The sequence below is a fragment of the Pinus tabuliformis genome, chromosome 7, assembly GCF_031772625.1.
Source record: "Pinus tabuliformis cultivar Carrire ecotype Pingquan chromosome 7, CPIR1, whole genome shotgun sequence".
Taxonomy (NCBI): Eukaryota; Viridiplantae; Streptophyta; class Pinopsida; order Pinales; family Pinaceae; genus Pinus; species Pinus tabuliformis.
Window position 1 is genome coordinate 417,407,536 of NC_142293.1, and position 19,830 is coordinate 417,427,365.

The following is a 19,830-nucleotide window of genomic DNA, read 5'->3' on the forward strand; positions in this document are numbered from 1 at the left end:
GATTATTAAGAAAAAATAAACATGTCTTCGCTTGGAAATATGATGATTTAAAAACATACGATACATCAATCATCCAGCATACCATTCTAATGCTTTCTGAACAAAAACCAGTTCAAGAAAAGTTGAGGAAAATACATCTAAACTTAGAGAGTCAAATAAAATCAGAACTCAATAAACCCTTGAAAGCTAAGATTATTTTTCCCGTTCGGCACTCAAACTGGGTTTCCAATATGGTGTCTGTTAGGAAGAAAAATGGCGATATCAGGATTTGTATAGATTTCAAAAATTTGAATAAGGCAAGCCAAAAAGATAATTTCCCATTACCTACCATGGAGCAGATACTCCATTCAGTAGCAGGTTCTGAGTTAATGTCCTTTTTAGATGGTTTTTCAAGATATAACCAAATTTTGGTCCATCCTGATGATAGACTCAAAACTACCTTCAGAACAAAATTGGGAACTTACGCTTATCAGAAAATGCCTTTTGGACTTATTAACGCAGGAGCTACATTCCAAAGAGAAATGGATACAACCTTTAAAGAATTGATCAACAAAACAATAGTTGTCTATTTAGATGATATTACTGTATTTTCCAAGAAGAGATCCAATCATTTACATGATTTGAATCAAATCTTTGAACGCTGCAGAAGGTATGGTATTTCACTCAATCCAAAAAAATCCTTGTTTTCTCTTAATCAAGGAAAGCTCTTGGGCTTTATCGTTTCCAAAGATGGTATTTATATTGATCTGGATAGGATTAAAGAGATTTCTGAAATTCCATTTCCTCATAACAAAAAATCCATGCAGTCATTTTTAGGTCAAATTAACTTTGTCAAGAGATTTGTTCCTGATTTTTCCCACATCATTTTACCATTACAAACCATGATTAAGAAAAATTCAGTATTTAGATGGGGATCTGCAGAAAAGGAAGCATTTGATTCAATCAAACAATCAATAATCAATGCCTCCGCTTTAAACACTCCTAATTTTTCTAATCATTTCATATTGTACACTATCACGTCTGATTCATCTTATGCAGCAGTACTCACTCAGATTAATGATCACAACCTGGAAGCACTGATTTCATTTTATAGTTCAAATCTGCAGGGTGTTGAACTAAATTATTCCGAAGTTGAAAAACAAGCCTTTGCTGTGTATAAAGCTGTCAAACATTACAGACCCTTCCTTTTAAAAGCCCATACAAAAGTCATAGTTCCTTTTCCTGCAGTAAGACAATTACTAATCCAAAGGGAATTAGGTGAAAAAAGGGCAAACTGGGTGTTGTGCCCTACAACAACCCCCCATTTCATAACATTTTTATCACAAACAATTTACATATGAAATGGGTCCCTTTTAAAATTTTTAATTGGCATTAATAAACTTGTTCAAATAAGGTATGATAATCAAATGAATTTATGCAAAAAACCCTTGTTGAGCAAATGATAAGCAATTTTTGGTTAAGTCCAAAAAAGTAATCGCAAGTTCGGTTGCCATCTTGGTTTTTCCCGATGCGACATCGCTATCGGCCATCGGCAATAGCAAATGCACACACAAAAGGGCACATACCTTTTCCTCGATGCGACGCGATATCGGCGATCGGCTATCGGCATGGCACTATGTCGTGTGGAAAATGTTTTAACACTCCGGCCCGATGCGATATCGGCTATCGGCATTCGCTAAAAGCAATTGATACACATTTGGGGGTTATGTTCGCGCGCCGAATGCGATATCGCAATCGGCGTTCGCTAAAAAACTTTCCCAAGTGATAACGCCACACACACACTTCCGATGCGATATGATGACGCATAATGATGACCTCAGTTCCAAAAGGTGATTATTTCAAAGCATTAAAGTTATATTTAAAATCGATTTGACAAAATCACAGATTTCAAAAAGCCGTTAAGTAAAGGGATAAGGTAATGCATGCGTATTTAAAGCTTTGCCCCTTCGAATTAACGAGCAATTACGATTAGACCTTTGAAAAAACTATTACATGCTTTAAGGGGTCATTCGGTTTAATAACTTAAGTAATGGTCATTTATGAAGCTGCAGGCCGTAAAATCACCATTATTACATCTACGGTGCCTGCTCAAATCATTAGATCCGCAGCCTCTTTTAGGAATAATCTCGCCATGCTTCAAATCATATATTTATCCCGTTATGGATTGTCATTGTTATTTCTTTGTTACGATTTCTCTTGCACTTGTGTAGAATTCGACTAATGAGAGAAGTCTGAATATGATGGGAAAAAAGTTCAAGAAGATGGCAGGTTCTACTGCGACACCCGCCTCAGGCCAAGCTGCTACACCTTCAAGGAAGGGCTTAATCTCAGATACTACATGCACTGGTCTTACTGGTACTACATGGCAAGGGACATACAATTTGCTAGAAGGAGAACAACCAGAAGTGACAGTAACGGAGGCAAGTGTGGATGAATTAAGAAAGTCTGAAGCAACTCTTAAAGATTTGGCTGACTCTTTTCTGCACAGAATAGCAGCCAGGGAACAAGTCTTGCCTTATACTGATGTGGTACGTTGGGCAATTGAAGAAGTTCCTCTCACTAATAGAACCTTCGTTTCTAAGGATAGAAGGATTTTTGGCTCCTTCAAGCCTGACGACTTAAGACAAATGTATCATTTGCCCAATCTCGAGCAAGTCTATAACAGAGCATTTGTGGAAAAATTTGCCAGAGAGAATGAATCACCAGCCGAACCTCTACGAGAGTGGAGGCAAAATCCAGCAAAACACAAACAGGATATGTCGGGTAAGTACTCCAATGCCTCTCTGGCTTCACCTTACTGCTATGCTGGAATTATGATGTGTAGATTGTGGGGATTTCATGATTCTGCAAATATCCATGTTGATATGGTTCCCTTAATGGAAGCGGCCGTTAATAGTATAATTATGGATTGGGCCACTATCCTGTCTGATAAGTTGGTCTTAGCTATTCATGAGTTTAGGGCCAAAACCAGAGTCAGTGAGAGAAAAATCCCACCTTTTTATTACTCTGCATACATTATGGATGCCCTTTGTTTTAATTCTGAGTTTCCTGTCCTTGGTTGGAGATGGACAACCCATGACCCAACACCTATTCATTTGTATCATCGTAAATTGTGGAAACCTTCTCACAAAGATCATTTGTACCAAATTTGCAATGGTTTTATGGTTCCCGTTCACTATTCTATTTTTGACAGACCTATCCCTAGGATTTCCTATGAAGCCTCTTTTGACCTGCCAGCCATAGCCCATTGGTTCGGCGAAGAATGTTTTTCTTATATCAGAGTTTTTGGAAGCAAGGCCAGGCCACATGTTCTTCCCGTATACATCCCAGACAAACTGTTGGCCCGAGAAATTTCTTATCAGATAATGTCTGAAGGTGTTACCCAAACTCTCAAAGAGGAGAAGAAGAGAGGATGGCCATCGTTTCCTTTAAGAATTGGAGTTTATACGCTGCTAAATTATAAACATGCAGAAAAGGAAGCAGCAAAACTCCAAATGCTATCTCTAGTTTCTATTCCCAACAGACTCTATGACCCGAACAAGGCTGCTTTCATTGCCTTGGAACAGGCTAAGCTGACAAAGGTTGTTCACCAAGAAGACCAGTTTGACGACCTGTTCATGGGCGCTGATTCAATAAGCCAAGTCAAACAACTTGCTGCGATGAGATATGAAGATATGGAATTAACTGAATTTAATAAACTTAGAAAGCAAAGGTTGCAAACTTTGCCTCTAAAGTTATTATCTACAACCCCAACTTCATCCTCAAGCGAGCCTGATCAGCCAGAAATAAATTTACCTCCCGTTACAATTAGAGAACAGGAGGAAAGTCAAAGAAAGCTGCAGGCAGAAAGGCAGCAAAAAGCACAAATTGAACAAGAGCAGAGAAGACAAAGGGAGGTAGAAGAGCAGAGAAAGCAAAGAGAGATAGAAGAACAGAGGAAACGAGAGGAAGAAGAAAAAATAAGGAAAGAACTGGAAGATAGGCAGAAAAAGGAATTAGAGGAACAGCAACGGAGAGTACAAGAGGAGCAACAGCGGAAGGCATTCGAAGAACAGCAGAGAATTGAAAAAGAAAAAGAACAGAGTAAGCAAATCTCTGTCGATACTGAATTGATTGAGGAATGGAACCAATTTGATTCCATTATAAGTGGTAAAGAAGCCTCCAAAGACTCAGATGCCTTAAAGACTCCCGATATTACTGTTTCTCCGGTTCTTGAAGGAACCAGCGGCCCACCCACAGTACAGAATGTTGAAGAAGTTACTCAGAATCCATCTGATCAAGTTGATCTTCAGGTAGAGGAAATTCCTCCTCTAGACATTTTCTACAGCCCTAAGCATAAAGCCGTTGTAAGACGCTCAAGGAAGAGGCGAAGGCTTGATCAACCTTCTGTCTCAAATGAGCAAACAGTCACGGGCAATGTCGTCTGGAAGGGAGAATTAAGTCCCTCTGAAGATTTAACAAAGCTGTCACAATTTGCGGGAGCTTATTCAGCAGCAACCATTGACAAAGCATCCGAAGTGAGTCTTCTTTTGAAGACTAAAGAGCATGAGGTATATGCATTGCAAGCAGAAGTGATAGAGGCAAAGAATAAAACGACACAGGCGGAAGAACAATTGCTGGCTCAACAACAAGAGAATCATTTGTTAACCCAGCAAATTGAAAAACTAAGGATAGACCAAAGTGACATTAAAGCACGTGAATTAGCAGAGGCATTATCACAGTTGGAAGCATCAAATGAGCTGTTAATGAAATCTAAAGAAGATCAAATAGTTCAGCTCTCAGCACAGCTTGAAGGTATTAAAGGTGCCAAGAGTATTGAAGATTTCAGAACAGAGGCAACTCTGATAAATGGCGCTTTAATATCTCAGATTAGACTTTTGTGCCAACAGCTAGTTGAGGCTGAGTCACTTTGTGATATATCTACAGCAGTATGTAAGCAAATCGAGAAAGCCAGGACTAACTTGGATCAGGCCGAAGATGAAATAATAGAATATATTGAATGGCAAGATACTCCAGAAGGACAAGCTGCTAATTTAGCCCGAATTAGTGAAACATACAAGAACATACTTTTCATGGAATGGGAAACACAGGTAATGAAGGCAGAGAGGGCAGCATCCAGATGCAAAACAATTTCCACGAACATGATCAATATAGTCAATGATACATTGTATCTGGCTAACATGATTTCACAATGCACACCTGGAAACATAACAACCGCGAATATGCTGGAGCATAAGAATTATCTTAAGCTGGAAGAACAAGGGCGGTTAATTACTGGAGTGAATACCTTGACCTCTGATGCATACTGGCTTTTCTTGATTAAACCGCATTCTCAAAGGTCGGCTCTCAACTGTCTAACCGACGCTCTCCAATACCTGATTGCCGATTTCCAAGATGCCACATATGATGCACAGCTGACTTCTCGCCTCAATACTCCACCTGAAGTAGAGCCAATGCTGGCGATATGTCAGCGAAAGAGTAAAGGCAAAGAGACAGCTGACTGAAGCATCGTCGCCGACTGCCGATTCACCCAAATTGCAAAATGATATTTGTTGATGCCGATTTCTTAGTTTTCAGTTTTTAGATATTTAGTAGTTAGATTAGAATAGTATTTATAGACCCTTTCATTGTTTTGGAAAGGGTCGTAAAATTTTGTAAAAGACTAAAAGGCTGAAGTTTGCACTATTGTGCTTCAGTCTATATTCTTTTTGAAACTCGACCACTGGTCCTTAATTTTACTTGGAATGCTGTTTCAGTAAATTGTGCACTATTGTCGTTTGCTTGGAATGCTTTCTGGTTGGAAGGAAGGACTGCTACATAGCGATTGATACATTGGATTGATCAAACAGCTTGCATGGTACTATTATCTGTATCTGTTCTCTTTTCAGTTATATGAATTGCTGTGTTATTACTTTGCTATTATTGAATACATGTATGCAATACAACAATAAGTCTTCATTTCATATCACTATTGAATGTTTTGAGATTTGTTATCTTTCACCCATGTATGTATCAATGATATAAATGACTGAGTACAGTAATTCGCTATTATAGCTCTGCGTAACTACTTACGCAGAGTAATCTCAAATGATTAAACATCTATGCTTGTTGTTAGTGTCATCTATATGCCTGTCATTAAGCATAGTTTATTAAACGCTGTACTGTCTGAATTGATAAGTCCCAGGATTAGCTTATAGTTTTTGTATTTCTTTTATAGTTTAGTTATTTTGTTTATTATCATTTCATATCTTAAATCATCCATCCATCCCGTTCACTTATAATCTTTGGGAAACTGGTCCCGTTATCCCCAGTCGGAGCCACTATTCCAAACGGAAAAGGAGCTGCACTAAGTTCCGGACCGGGTGGTTTCCCCGATGTTGTTGCAACGAATTTCGAGGCATCAACATTTTTGGCGCTAGAAGGAGGGCCATCAACTGTGAATGGCAAGTAGGTCCAACCCCACAAACCATTCTAAGAGTAATTCCCCCTCCAAACCATCTTCTCCTTCTCAATCACATGCTGGTTTACCAGCACATGATCAAAGAAAAGAAGAATCAACCACCACTGCTCACACCCATAATATTTCAGAACAACTAAGTCTTGAATCTCCTGAAGTCCAGTCTCTAATCCAGAAACTTCAGAGCTTCTCCATCTCACCACAGAAATCTGAGATATCAGAAAGCAGTGTGACTTCGCAGTTCAACCTCACTCATCCTCTCACCAGACTTCAGAGCGAAAAACTTGGTATTGAACCCACTGAGTTTCCTTTACCCAAAAGGAAAAGGCCAAAGAAAAATACTGAAGGATCTGATAGTGGAGATTTTTCTTCCACATCCTCCATTTCATCTCCTCATCTGCAAAGTCGACCATCCACCCCTCCATTACATATTGTTGTTCATCAGGGAATAGGAACCTCAATATCCCAACCTGTTCACTCTTCATTTTTGATACTTCCTCAAACATCTGGAACCCCGAAAGCAGTGCCAACCACTGTTGCTAGCACAATGGCAGATCCATGGACTAGGCCAGGTGCAGTCAACATGCCTGGACCATTACATGATCTACCAGACGCTCCCGAAAAATGGTTGCCTAAATTTAATCCAGATAACGGAACCCAAGCTGAAGAACATATTAACAATTTTATGTTAGCAGTCAACTTGAAAGGAGTGACAGAGCAAGATGTTGTTGTCAGACTTTTTCCCTACACTTTACAAGGATCGGCAGGATCCTGGTATTTTTCCTTACCTTCTGGTTTAATTACCAGTTGGAACACATGCCAAGAGGAGTTTCTTACCAAGTATGGAGATGATAGGTCCTTAGCTACTTTAATAAATGATCTCTCCAACTTGAGAATAGAGCATAGGGAACTAATAAAAGAGTTTAATGCTAGATTTAATAAACTCCTGAATAAAATCCCTACCGACTCTAAACCAAGTGAACAAATCAGAAGCGAATGGTATATTACTGCCTTACCTGCCAACATAGCTATTTTTGTAGACAGGGCTGGCAAACCTACCTTAGCTGAAAACATGAAAGAAGCACTTGCTGTTGAAAAACGCATTAATGCTCTTGAGAAGAAAGCCGCTCTTGAAGACCGAAAAGCTAAAAAAGTCTCGTTTAAAGAAGATTCCAAGAAGAAAACCCCAAAGGACCCCTATGATATGGAGGGTTTACAAAAGGTCCTTAAAACATTGTCTAATGAAATGGTTGATATCAAGAAACAGGTGGCTGAAACCTCAAATAAAAGACCATTTAGAACTTTCAAGAAAACTGAGTCAAAGCCACCCAATGTTATATCCAATGCAGACTCAGACCAAGAAGAAGAGGAAGGTGAAACAACTGAACAGACCGATGATGAAGAAGAAGTAGTTGAATGCCATGGAATGTGGGATTTTATACTCCCAAACTCTGATACTGAGAATGAAGAAGAAGCCTTTCCGGTTACTACAAGAAGTAGAAGCGCTTCTGAACCTACTCAAACAAAAAAGAGGAGTGCAGGTGCTGCCACACCAAAAGAAAAAGTTCTTCCAAAGAAATCTCCGGTAGCAGCCCCTCAAAACCAGCCTCCAATTTCTAATTCTCCTTCAACATCCAAAACACTAGTGGTATCTGACCATATGGAGTATAATATTGTCGATGACATGAAAAAGACCAAGGCAAACATAACTATGTTTGAACTAGGTAAATTAAAACATCAGCAAAAACTGCTCCTAAGGGAATTTAACGCTATTCCCTCTTCCCCTCTTCCCAGTTCAAAAGCTGCTAATGATTCAGGACAACCCCCTCCAGATATGGTCGAGGCTACCGATTCGGTTCTGATTGGAGATAGATCCAATTCTCATACCCCACCTTTTTTGCTCACCTATGAAATCTATAATCGAAATCTGCATAACTGTTTAATTGATTCAGGGGCTTCATCCAATATTATGCCAGCTTCAGTTTGTTCTAAGCTGAACATAGAACCCCAGAAGTCAGCCATCCACATTGTACAGTTAGACAGAACCAAAGTACAGGTCATAGGAGAAATTAATTCCGTGACTATCAGGTTGTCTGCTGATCCCAGAATAGTACAGAGAATAGACATTTTGATAGCCGACATACCTGAATTTTACGGTTTAATTTTGAGCAGAGACTGGTCTGAGAAACTACATGGATACATTTCCACCGATTGGTCACATATGTGGCTCCCCTACAAGGGTAAGCCAAATCAAATAAGGATCGACCGTGAGAAGCATATGACTCATACAGTAACCGATTTCGAACAAGAAAATCAGCCGGTGGCTTTCAACAATAACATTTTGGGAAATTATTCTTCACAATCATTCTTTGGCAATTTTGTTGCCCAATCTTCCCCTTTTCAAGTTAATCATTGTACATCTCAAGTAGAAAATTTTTCACAATCAAATTTATCCAAATGCTTTAATGTAGATCAAAAGGATGTAAATATTTCTGATTCTCCTTTATTTTGGTCTTTGTATTTTGATGGCTCTAAGTCCAGCGAGGGCTCAGGAGCAGGTTGCATCTTGGTTAGTCCAAAAGGCGAAAAGACAATGCTTTCTTGCAGATTAGAATTTGAATGCACCAACAATACAGCCGAATACGAAGCACTACTTCAGGGATTATATAAGGCAATTGACCTTAAAGTCCAATATTTAAAAGTATTCGGTGATAGTGAGATCATTGTTAAACAGGTAAGGAATACAATCCATTGCCTCTCAAGCCACCTTAAGCATTATCAAACGCTAGTGCAAGATCTCACTTCGCATTTCTCAGCATTCAATATTTTATCAATCCCAAGATCGCAAAATTCAGCAGCTGATTTACTAGCCAACGTAGCTTCCAAACTTCTCCCTTCCAAAGACTATAGTCTTGATAGATTTTCTGTAGAGTTAATTTTTAGACCTTCAGTTCCTGATAACATCACTAGCTGGAGGGTTTTCAACCATGACGAGGATATTCTGCAATTTTTGACCTCTGAAAAGTCCTATGACAATCAAGTCATTGAAGAGGATGAGCATGATTCTCAAATGAAGCAAACATCTCAAGATAACGTTATTCCTAAACCTGTGGTAAAGCTTGAAGACCTTTATGACATCAAAGATAGGTTTAAACCTGTAATCAATGCTAAACTCCAGAGCTCTACTCTTAGGTTTGAATTGATTAATTTAGGAACGACTCAAACTCCTCAGAATGTAAATTTAGGATTAGGACTTTCTACAATAGAAAAGGAAGCATTTATCAAACTTTTAAGAAAAAACAAACAAGTTTTTGCTTGGAAGTATGATGACCTTAAAACATATGATACATCTATCATACAACACACTATTCCTATACTTCCCGATCAAAAACCAGTCCAGCAGAAGTTAAGAAAAATCCATCCAAATTTGGAGAGCTACATAAAGTCGGAACTTAATAAGCTTTTAAAAGCTAAGATTATCTTTCCTGTCCGACACTCAAACTGGGTCTCCAATATGGTACCCGTCAGGAAGAAAAACGGCGACATCAGAATCTGTATTGATTTCAGAAATTTAAATAAGGCAAGCTTAAAAGATAACTTCCCTCTGCCTACCATGGAGCAAATCCTTCAATCGGTAGCAGGATCTGAATTGATGTCTTTTCTTGATGGTTTCTCAGGATACAATCAAGTACTGGTCCACCCTGATGACCAATTAAAAACTACATTCAGAACAAAATGGGGAACTTACGCATACCAAAAGATGCCTTTTGGACTCATAAATGCAGGAGCGACATTTCAAAGAGCTATGGATACAGCCTTTAGAGGGTTAATTAACCGAACAGTAGTTGTCTACCTCGATGACATTACTGTATATTCTAAAAAGAGATATAATCACTTGCATGATTTAAATCAGATTTTTCAACGATGCAAAACATATGGTATCTCTCTTAACCCGAAAAAATCTTTTTTCGCTCTCAACCAAGGCAAGCTCTTAGGGTTTATTGTATCTAAGGATGGCATTTATGTAGATCCTGAGCGAATTACAGAAATTTCTGAAATTCCTTTTCCACACAATAAAAAATCGATGCAGTCGTTTTTAGGACAAATTAATTTCGTTAAGCGATTTGTTCCAGATTTTTCACAGATTGTACTACCACTGCAAAAGATGATTAAAAAGAATTCAACCTTCAGATGGGGACTAGAAGAAAAGCAAGCTTTTCATGATATTAAACAATCCATAATCAATGTCCCAGCCCTGAATACTCCAAATCTTTCTAATCATTTTACATTATATACTATTGCATCCGACTTATCTTACGCAGCAGTACTAACTCAATTGAATGAGGACAATTTGGAAGCGCCCATTTCGTTCTTCAGTTCTAACTTCCAAGGCGCCGAATTGAATTATTCAGAAATTGAGAAACAAGCTTTTGCTGTCTTTAAAGCAGTCAAACATTATCGACCCTTTCTTCTTAAAACCCATACTAAAGTAATAGTTCCTTTCTCCACAGTTAGGCAACTATTAATTCAAAAGGAATTGGGAGAGAAGAGGGCAAACTGGGTCGCAGCTCTCCAAGAATATGATCTAGAAATAAAGCCAGCAAAATTTGTTAAAGGTCAAGGTTTTTGCAGGATCTTAGCAGGAGCATCAAACATTCCTGAATCAGGTGATACAAAGCAAAACCAAGAAGTCAATCAGCTAAGTATACCGGATTCCGAATCTCAATATTCAGATCTAATCTTTTATTTAAAGAATGGTTATGCACCTACCAATTTGTCCTACAAAAATAAGAGAGCCATTAGGTTGAAAGCTAAGAGTTTTTCTCTTATTAACGATGTACTCTTCAGGAGAAACTATGATTCTGTATTACTAAGATGCCTTGAGAAACCTGAAGCTCAAAAGGTTTTGCAGGAGCTACACGATGGACCGGCAAGAGGACATTTTGGAGCTGATACAACAGCTCATAAAGTAATTCATGCCGGATATTATTGGCCTACTTTGTTTAAGGATGCTCATGAATATGTAAGGAAATGCATTAAGTGCCAAACTGCCAGTGGAAGACAACGAAAGCCAGCTTTCCCTTTACAACCAATCAACATTGAACAACCTTTTGAACAATGGGGATTGGACATCATTGGAGAAATAAATCCTTCATCTTCCAAGCAACACAAGTATATCCTTGCAGCAACTGATTATTTTACAAAGTGGGTAGAAGCAGTTCCATTAAAGACAACAAACTCGGAAGCAATCATCGAATTTACAGATCAGTTCATCGTAACCAGGTTTGGTGTTCCAAACGCTCTTGTCTTTGATAATGCTTCTTACTTCTCAGGCAATGCAATGATTGATTTCGCTATCAAAAGAGGATTCAAATTAAAGTATTCTGCCAACTATTACCCCCAGGGTAACGGCCTAGCAGAATCAACTAATAAAAATCTAATCAAAATCATTAAGCGAACAATTGAAGAAAATCATAAGAACTGGCATAAATCCTTGGTATTTGCATTATGGGCCGATAGAATCACACAGAAAGCTTCCATAGGGACCTCTCCTTTTAATCTTGTTTATGGAAAAGAAGCAGTGGTACCAACCAATCTTCTTCTCCCATCTTTAGCCCTAGTGCAATTTATAGACGAAACTCCTTCTTCTTCTATACAGTTTAGACATGATCAAATACTCAAGCTTGAAGAAGAAAGGGATAAAGCCAAGGTTACACATGCAAGACATCAGCAAGTCATTAAAGCAGCTTTCGATCTAGCCTCATCCAGCCCTAGACAGTTTGAAGTCGGAGATCTAGTCCTGAAATGGGACAAAGCCCATGAAGACAAAGGTAAACATTCCAAATTCCAAAAAATGTGGCTAGGACCATTTCAAATCTGTGAAAAAGTAGGCCATTCCACATTCATACTTCAAAATCTATCAGGGGTGAGAGATTCTCTCCCTGTCAATGGTCTAATTCTGAAGAAATTCTTTAACTGAGGAGGTAACCCCTTCTCTTTCTAGCTTATTTGTTTTTCATAGTTTGTAGGATTTGTAGGAATAAGAATGTGGGACATTCCCATTGACCTTTCGCTGTAAATAAAAGCTGTCTCGCCATAGTAATATTAATATTTACTTTTTAAAAATAGCATCCTGAACCAAGAGAGATCATTTCTAGGAAATTAGATGTCTTTTTATTCTAAGCATTACAGACTTATCTTTGTAAATTTCACTCTAAACAAAGATCTATGAATCATCTTGAGTGGTTGAAATTAGTCCCCAAAGGTTATCTATACGAAAATAGGAGCTAATTCATCTTCAGCATCTTCAACTCTTAAACCTGTCATCCATTTATTCTTAATAAGATAATTGTTCATCCCATTCACCAACAGTTTTTGATTACTCAGAGTGTAATTCTAAAATATAAAAGATTAAAGATAAGAGGTCTTATCACAAGCCTGCTTACCATGTTCATAGGAAAATAATTTAACTGACATTACCAAAACTGCATACCAAACAGGGTAATGGCTTGAAATCTCAAGACAAGGGGTCTCATCACGAGCCAGCTTGTTCAGTTTAATTACTACCCGTGAATGGCATTGTCACCTATCTGGCCACCAAACCAGGACAATGGCTTTTATCTTAAACGGAAAAAGAAATTGAAATTCAAAAAATACGAGAATATCTTTTGAATTCATTCTGTTTAGTCACACTCTAAGGTGAATGGAACAATGGACAAGAACATGGTTAAAAGGTAACCCTGCCGAGACTATGAACGTTTGCTGGCAGCAGAGGCTCTACCTGTGACAGAGGAGTCTATTTTAAAAGCTGATATGGAAAAGTTTTCTATTTTTACTTTTACAAACCAATAAGGACTTATTTTAATACTCGAAGTGCATTTATAAAAAGAGGAAGTTTAATGAAGAAACCTGTTTTATTTAGAATCAATAGATATCTAGTTATATTAGAAATTTCCTTTCTTTTATAAAGATTCTATTTGAGAAAATGTAAATATAATTGTTAGATCAGAGATAACTGGTTCTGCCAGCGAATTGCCAATTGTTGTGCCCTACAACAACCCCCCATTTCATAACATTTTTATCACAAACAATTTACATATGAAATGGGTCCCTTTTAAAATTTTTAATTGGCATTAATAAACTTGTTCAAATAAGGTATGATAATCAAATGAATTTATGCAAAAAACCCTTGTTGAGCAAATGATAAGCAATTTTTGGTTAAGTCCAAAAAAGTAATCGCAAGTTCGGTTGCCATCTTGGTTTTTCCCGATGCGATATCGCTATCGGCCATCGGCAATAGCAAATGCACACACAAAAGGGCACATACCTTTTCCTCGATGCGACGCGATATCGGCGATCGGCTATCGGCATGGCACTATGTCGTGTGGAAAATGTTTTAACACTCCGGCCCGATGCGATATCGGCTATCAGCATTCGCTAAAAGCAATTGATACACATTTGGGGGTTATGTTCGCGCGCCGAATGCGATATCGCAATCGGCATTCGCTAAAAAACTTTCCCAAGTGATAACGCCACACACACACTTCCGATGCGATATGATGACGCATAATGATGACCTCAGTTCCAAAAGGTGATTATTTCAAAGCATTAAAGTTATATTTAAAATCGATTTGACAAAATCACAGATTTCAAAAAGCCGTTAAGTAAAGGGATAAGGTAATGCATGCGTATTTAAAGCTTTGCCCCTTCGAATTAACGAGCAATTACGATTAGACCTTTGAAAAATCTATTACATGCTTTAAGGGGTCATTCGGTTTAATAACTTAAGTAATGGTCATTTATGAAGCTGCAGGCCGTAAAATCACCATTATTACATCTACGGTGCCTGCTCAAATCATTAGATCCGCAGCCTCTTTTAGGAATAATCTCGCCACGCTTCAAATCATATATTTATCCCGTTATGGATTGTCATTGTTATTTCTTTGTTACGATTTCTCTTGCACTTGTGTAGAATTCGACTAACGAGAGAAGTCTGAATATGATGGGAAAAATGTTCAAGAAGATGGCAGGTTCTACTGCGACACCCGCCTCAGGCCAAGCTGCTACACCTTCAAGGAAGGGCTTAATCTCAGATACTACATGCACTGGTCTTACTGGTACTACATGGCAAGGGACATACAATTTGCTAGAAGGAGAACAACCAGAAGTGACAGTAACGGAGGCAAGTGTGGATGAATTAAGAAAGTCTGAAGCAACTCTTAAAGATTTGGCTGACTCTTTTCTGCACAGAATAGCAGCCAGGGAACAAGTCTTGCCTTATACTGATGTGGTACGTTGGGCAATTGAAGAAGTTCCTCTCACTAATAGAACCTTCGTTTCTAAGGATAGAAGGATTTTCGGCTCCTTCAAGCCTGACGACTTAAGACAAATGTATCATTTGCCCAATCCCGAGCAAGTCTATAACAGAGCATTTGTGGAAAAATTTGCCAGAGAGAATGAATCACCAGCCGAACCTCTACGAGAGTGGAGGCAAAATCCAGCAAAACACAAACAGGATATGTCGGGTAAGTACTCCAATGCCTCTCTGGCTTCACCTTACTGCTATGCTGGAATTATGATGTGTAGATTGTGGGGATTTCATGATTCTGCAAATATCCATGTTGATATGGTTCCCTTAATGGAAGCGGCCGTTAATAGTATAATTATGGATTGGGCCACTATCCTGTCTGATAAGTTGGTCTTAGCTATTCGGGAGTTTAGGGCCAAAACCAGAGTCAGTGAGAGAAAAATCCCACCTTTTTATTACTCTGCATACATTATGGATGCCCTTTGTTTTAATTCTGAGTTTCATGTCCTTGGTTGGAGATGGACAACCCATGACCCAACACCTATTCATTTGTATCATCGTAAATTGTGGAAACCTTCTCACAAAGATCATTTGTACCAAATTTGCAATGGTTTTATGGTTCCCGTTCACTATTCTATTTTTGACAGACCTATCCCTAGGATTTCCTATGAAGCCTCTTTTGACCTGCCAGCCGTAGCCCATTGGTTCGGCGAAGAATGTTTTTCTTATATCAGAGTTTTTGGAAGCAAGGTCAGGCCACATGTTCTTCCCGTATACATCCCAGACAAACTGTTGGCCCGAGAAATTTCTTATCAGATAATGTCTGAAGGTGTTACCCAAACTCTCAAAGAGGAGAAGAAGAGAGGATGGCCATCGTTTCCTTTAAGAATTGGAGTTTATACGCTGCTAAATTATAAACATGCAGAAAAGGAAGCAGCAAAACTCCAAATGCTATCTCTAGTTTCTATTCCCAATAGACTCTATGACCCGAACAAGGCTGCTTTCATTGCCTTGGAACAGGCTAAGCTGACAAAGGCTGTTCACCAAGAAGACCAGTTTGACGACCTGTTCATGGGCGCTGATTCAATAAGCCAAGTCAAACAACTTGCTGCGATGAGATATGAAGATATGGAATTAACTGAATTTAATAAACTTAGAAAGCAAAGGTTGCAAACTTTGCCTCTAAAGTTATTATCTACAACCCCAACTTCATCCTCAAGCGAGCCTGATCAGCCAGAAATAAATTTACCTCCCGTTACAATTAGAGAACAGGAGGAAAGACAAAGGGAGGTAGAAGAGCAGAGAAAGCAAAGAGAGATAGAAGAACAGAGGAAACGAGAGGAAGAAGAAAAAATAAGGAAAGAACTGGAAGATAGGTAGAAAAAGGAATTAGAGGAACAGCAACGGAGAGTACAAGAGGAGCAACAGTGGAAGGCATTCGAAGAACAGCAGAGAATTGAAAAAGAAAAAGAACAGAGTAAGCAAATCTCTGTCGATACTGAATTGATTGAGGAATGGAACCAATTTGATTCCATTATAAGTGGTAAAGAAGCCTCCAAAGACTCAGATGCCTTAAAGACTCCCGATATTACTGTTTCTCCGGTTCTTGAAGGAACCAGCGGCCCACCCACAGTACAGAATGTTGAAGAAGTTACTAAGAATCCATCTGATCAAGTTGATCTTCAGGTAGAGGAAATTCCTCCTCTAGACATTTTCTACAGCCCTAAGCATAAAGCCGTTGTAAGACGCTCAAGGAAGAGTCGAAGGCTTGATCAACCTTCTGTCTCAAATGAGCAAACAGTCACGGGCAATGTCGTCTGGAAGGGAGAATTAAGTCCCTCTGAAGATTTAACAAAGCTGTCGCAATTTGCGGGAGCTTATTCAGCAGCAACCATTGACAAAGCATCCGAAGTGAGTCTTCTTTTGAAGACTAAAGAGCATGAGGTATATGCATTGCAAGCAGAAGTGATAGAGGCAAAGAATAAAATGACACAGGCGGAAGAACAATTGCTGGCTCAACAACAAGAGAATCATTTGTTAACCCAGCAAATTGAAAAACTAAGGATAGACCAAAGTGACATTAAAGCACGTGAATTAGCAGAGGCATTATCACAGTTGGAAGCATCAAATGAGCTGTTAATGAAATCTAAAGAAGATCAAATAGTTCAGCTCTCAGCACAGCTTGAAGGTATTAAAGGTGCCAAGAGTATTGAAGATTTCAAAACAGAGGCAACTCTGATAAATGGCGCTTTAATATCTCAGATTAGACTTTTGTGCCAACAGCTAGTTGAGGCTGAGTCACTTTGTGATATATCTACAGCAGTATGTAAGCAAATCGAGAAAGCCAGGACTAACTTGGATCAGGCCGAAGATGAAATAATAGAATATATTGAATGGCAAGATACTCCAGAAGGACAAGCTGCTAATTTAGCCCGAATTAGTGAAACATACAAGAACATACTTTTCATGGAATGGGAAACACAGGTAATGAAGGCAGAGAGGGCAGCATCCAGATGCAAAACAATTTCCACGAACATGATCAATATAGTCAATGATACATTGTATCTGGCTAACATGATTTCACAATGCACACCTGGAAACATAACAACCACGAATATGCTGGAGCATAAGAATTATCTTAAGCTGGAAGAACAAGGGCGGTTAATTACTGGAGTGAATACCTTGACCTCTGATGCATACTGGCTTTTCTTGATTAAACCGCATTCTCAAAGGTCGGCTCTCAACTGTCTAACCGACGCTCTCCAATACCTGATTGCCGATTTCCAAGATGCCACATATGATGCACAGCTGACTTCTCGCCTCAATACTCCACCTGAAGTAGAGCCAATGCTGGCGATATGTCAGCGAAAGAGTAAAGGCAAAGAGACAGCTGACTGAAGCATCGCCGCCGACTGCCGATTCACCCAAATTGCAAAATGATATTTGTTGATGCCGATTTCTTAGTTTTCAGTTTTTAGATATTTAGTAGTTAGATTAGAATAGTATTTATAGACCCTTTCATTGTTTTGGAAAGGGTCGTAAAATTTTGTAAAAGACTAAAAGGCTGAAGTTTGCACTATTGTGCTTCAGTCTATATTCTTTTTGAAACTCGACCACTGGTCCTTAATTTTACTTGGAATGCTGTTTCAGTAAATTGTGCACTATTGTCGTTTGCTTGGAATGCTTTCTGGTTGGAAGGAAGGACTGCTACATAGCGATTGATACATTGGATTGATCAAACAGCTTGCATGGTACTATTATCTGTATCTGTTCTCTTTTCAGTTATATGAATTGCTGTGTTATTACTTTGCTATTATTGAATACATGTATGCAATACAACAATAAGTCTTCATTTCATATCACTATTGAATGTTTTGAGATTTGTTATCTTTCACCCATGTATGTATCAATGATATAAATGACTGAGTACAGTAATTCGCTATTATAGCTCTGCGTAACTACTTACGCAGAGTAATCTCAAATGATTAAACATCTATGCTTGTTGTTAGTGTCATCTATATGCCTGTCATTAAGCATAGTTTATTAAACGCTGTACTGTCTGAATTGATAAGTCCCGGGATTAGCTTATAGTTTTTGTATTTCTTTTATAGTTTAGTTATTTTGTTTATTATCATTTCATATCTTAAATCATCCATCCATCCCGTTCACTTATAATCTTTGGGAAACTGGTCCCGTTATCCCCAGTCGGAGCCACTATTCCAAACGGAAAAGGAGCTGCACTAAGTTCCGGACCGGGTGGTTTCCCCGATGTTGTTGCAACGAATTTCGAGGCATCAACACTGGGTTACAGCGCTTCAAGAATATGACTTGGAAATCAAGCCAGCAAAGATTGTTAGAGGCCAAGGTTTTTGCAGGTTATTAGCAGGAGCATCCAACATTCAAGAACCAGGCGATACAGAACATATTGAAGAAATCAACCAAATAAGTATTACTGATTCTGAATCGCAATACGAAGACTTGATATTTTATTTGAAAAATGGATATGCACCTCCTTACCTTTCTTATAAAAACAAACGGGCCATTACATTAAAAGCAAAAAACTTCATAATCATTGATGATGTACTTTTTAGGCAAAATTATGATTCAATTTTATTAAGATGCCTAGAAAAACCTGAAGCACAAAAGGTTTTGCAGGAACTACATGATGGACCAGCAGGAGGACTTTTTGGAGCTGACACAACAGTGCACAAAATCATTCATGCTGGATATTATTGGCCCACCCTATTCATAGATACTCATGAATATGTAAGGAAATGCCGAAGTTGTCAAATCTCCAGTAGAAGACAAAGAAAACCAGCTTTCTCTTTGCAACCAGTCAACATTGATCAACCTTTCGACCAATGGGGATTAGATATCATTGGGGAAATAACTCCACAGTCCTCCAAACAACATAAGTATATCCTTACTACTACTGATTACTTTACTAAGTGGGTTGAAGCAATTCCTTTAAAGACAACAAACTTTGAAGTAATTATAGAGTTTATAGATCAATTCATCATTACCAGGTTTGGTGTCCCAAATGCTCTTGTTTTCGATAATGCATCTTATTTCTCTGGAAATGCTATGTTTGAGTTCGCTATTAAAAGAGGATTTAAATTGAAATATTCTGCGAATTACCATCCCCAGGGTAATGGTTTAGTAGAGTCTACCAATAAAAATCTAGTTAAAATTATTAAGCGAACTATTGAACAGAATCATAAAAACTGGCACAAATCTTTAATATTCGCACTATGGACTGATAGAATAACGCAGAAGGCTTCCATAGGTACTTCTCCATTCAACCTTGCATATGGGAAAGAAGCAGTGTTACCAACCAATCTAGTGCTTCCTTCTCTAGCCCTAGTTCAGTTTATTGAAGAAAGCCCCTCTTCTTCTATTCAACTTAGACATGATCAAATCTTAAAATTAGAAGAAGAAAGAGAAAAGGCCAAAATTACTCATGCAAAACATCAGCAAATTATCAAGTCATCTTTTGATTCAACTTCATCCAGTTCAAAACAATTACAGGTTGGTGATCTAGTTCTAAAATGGGACAAAGCCCATG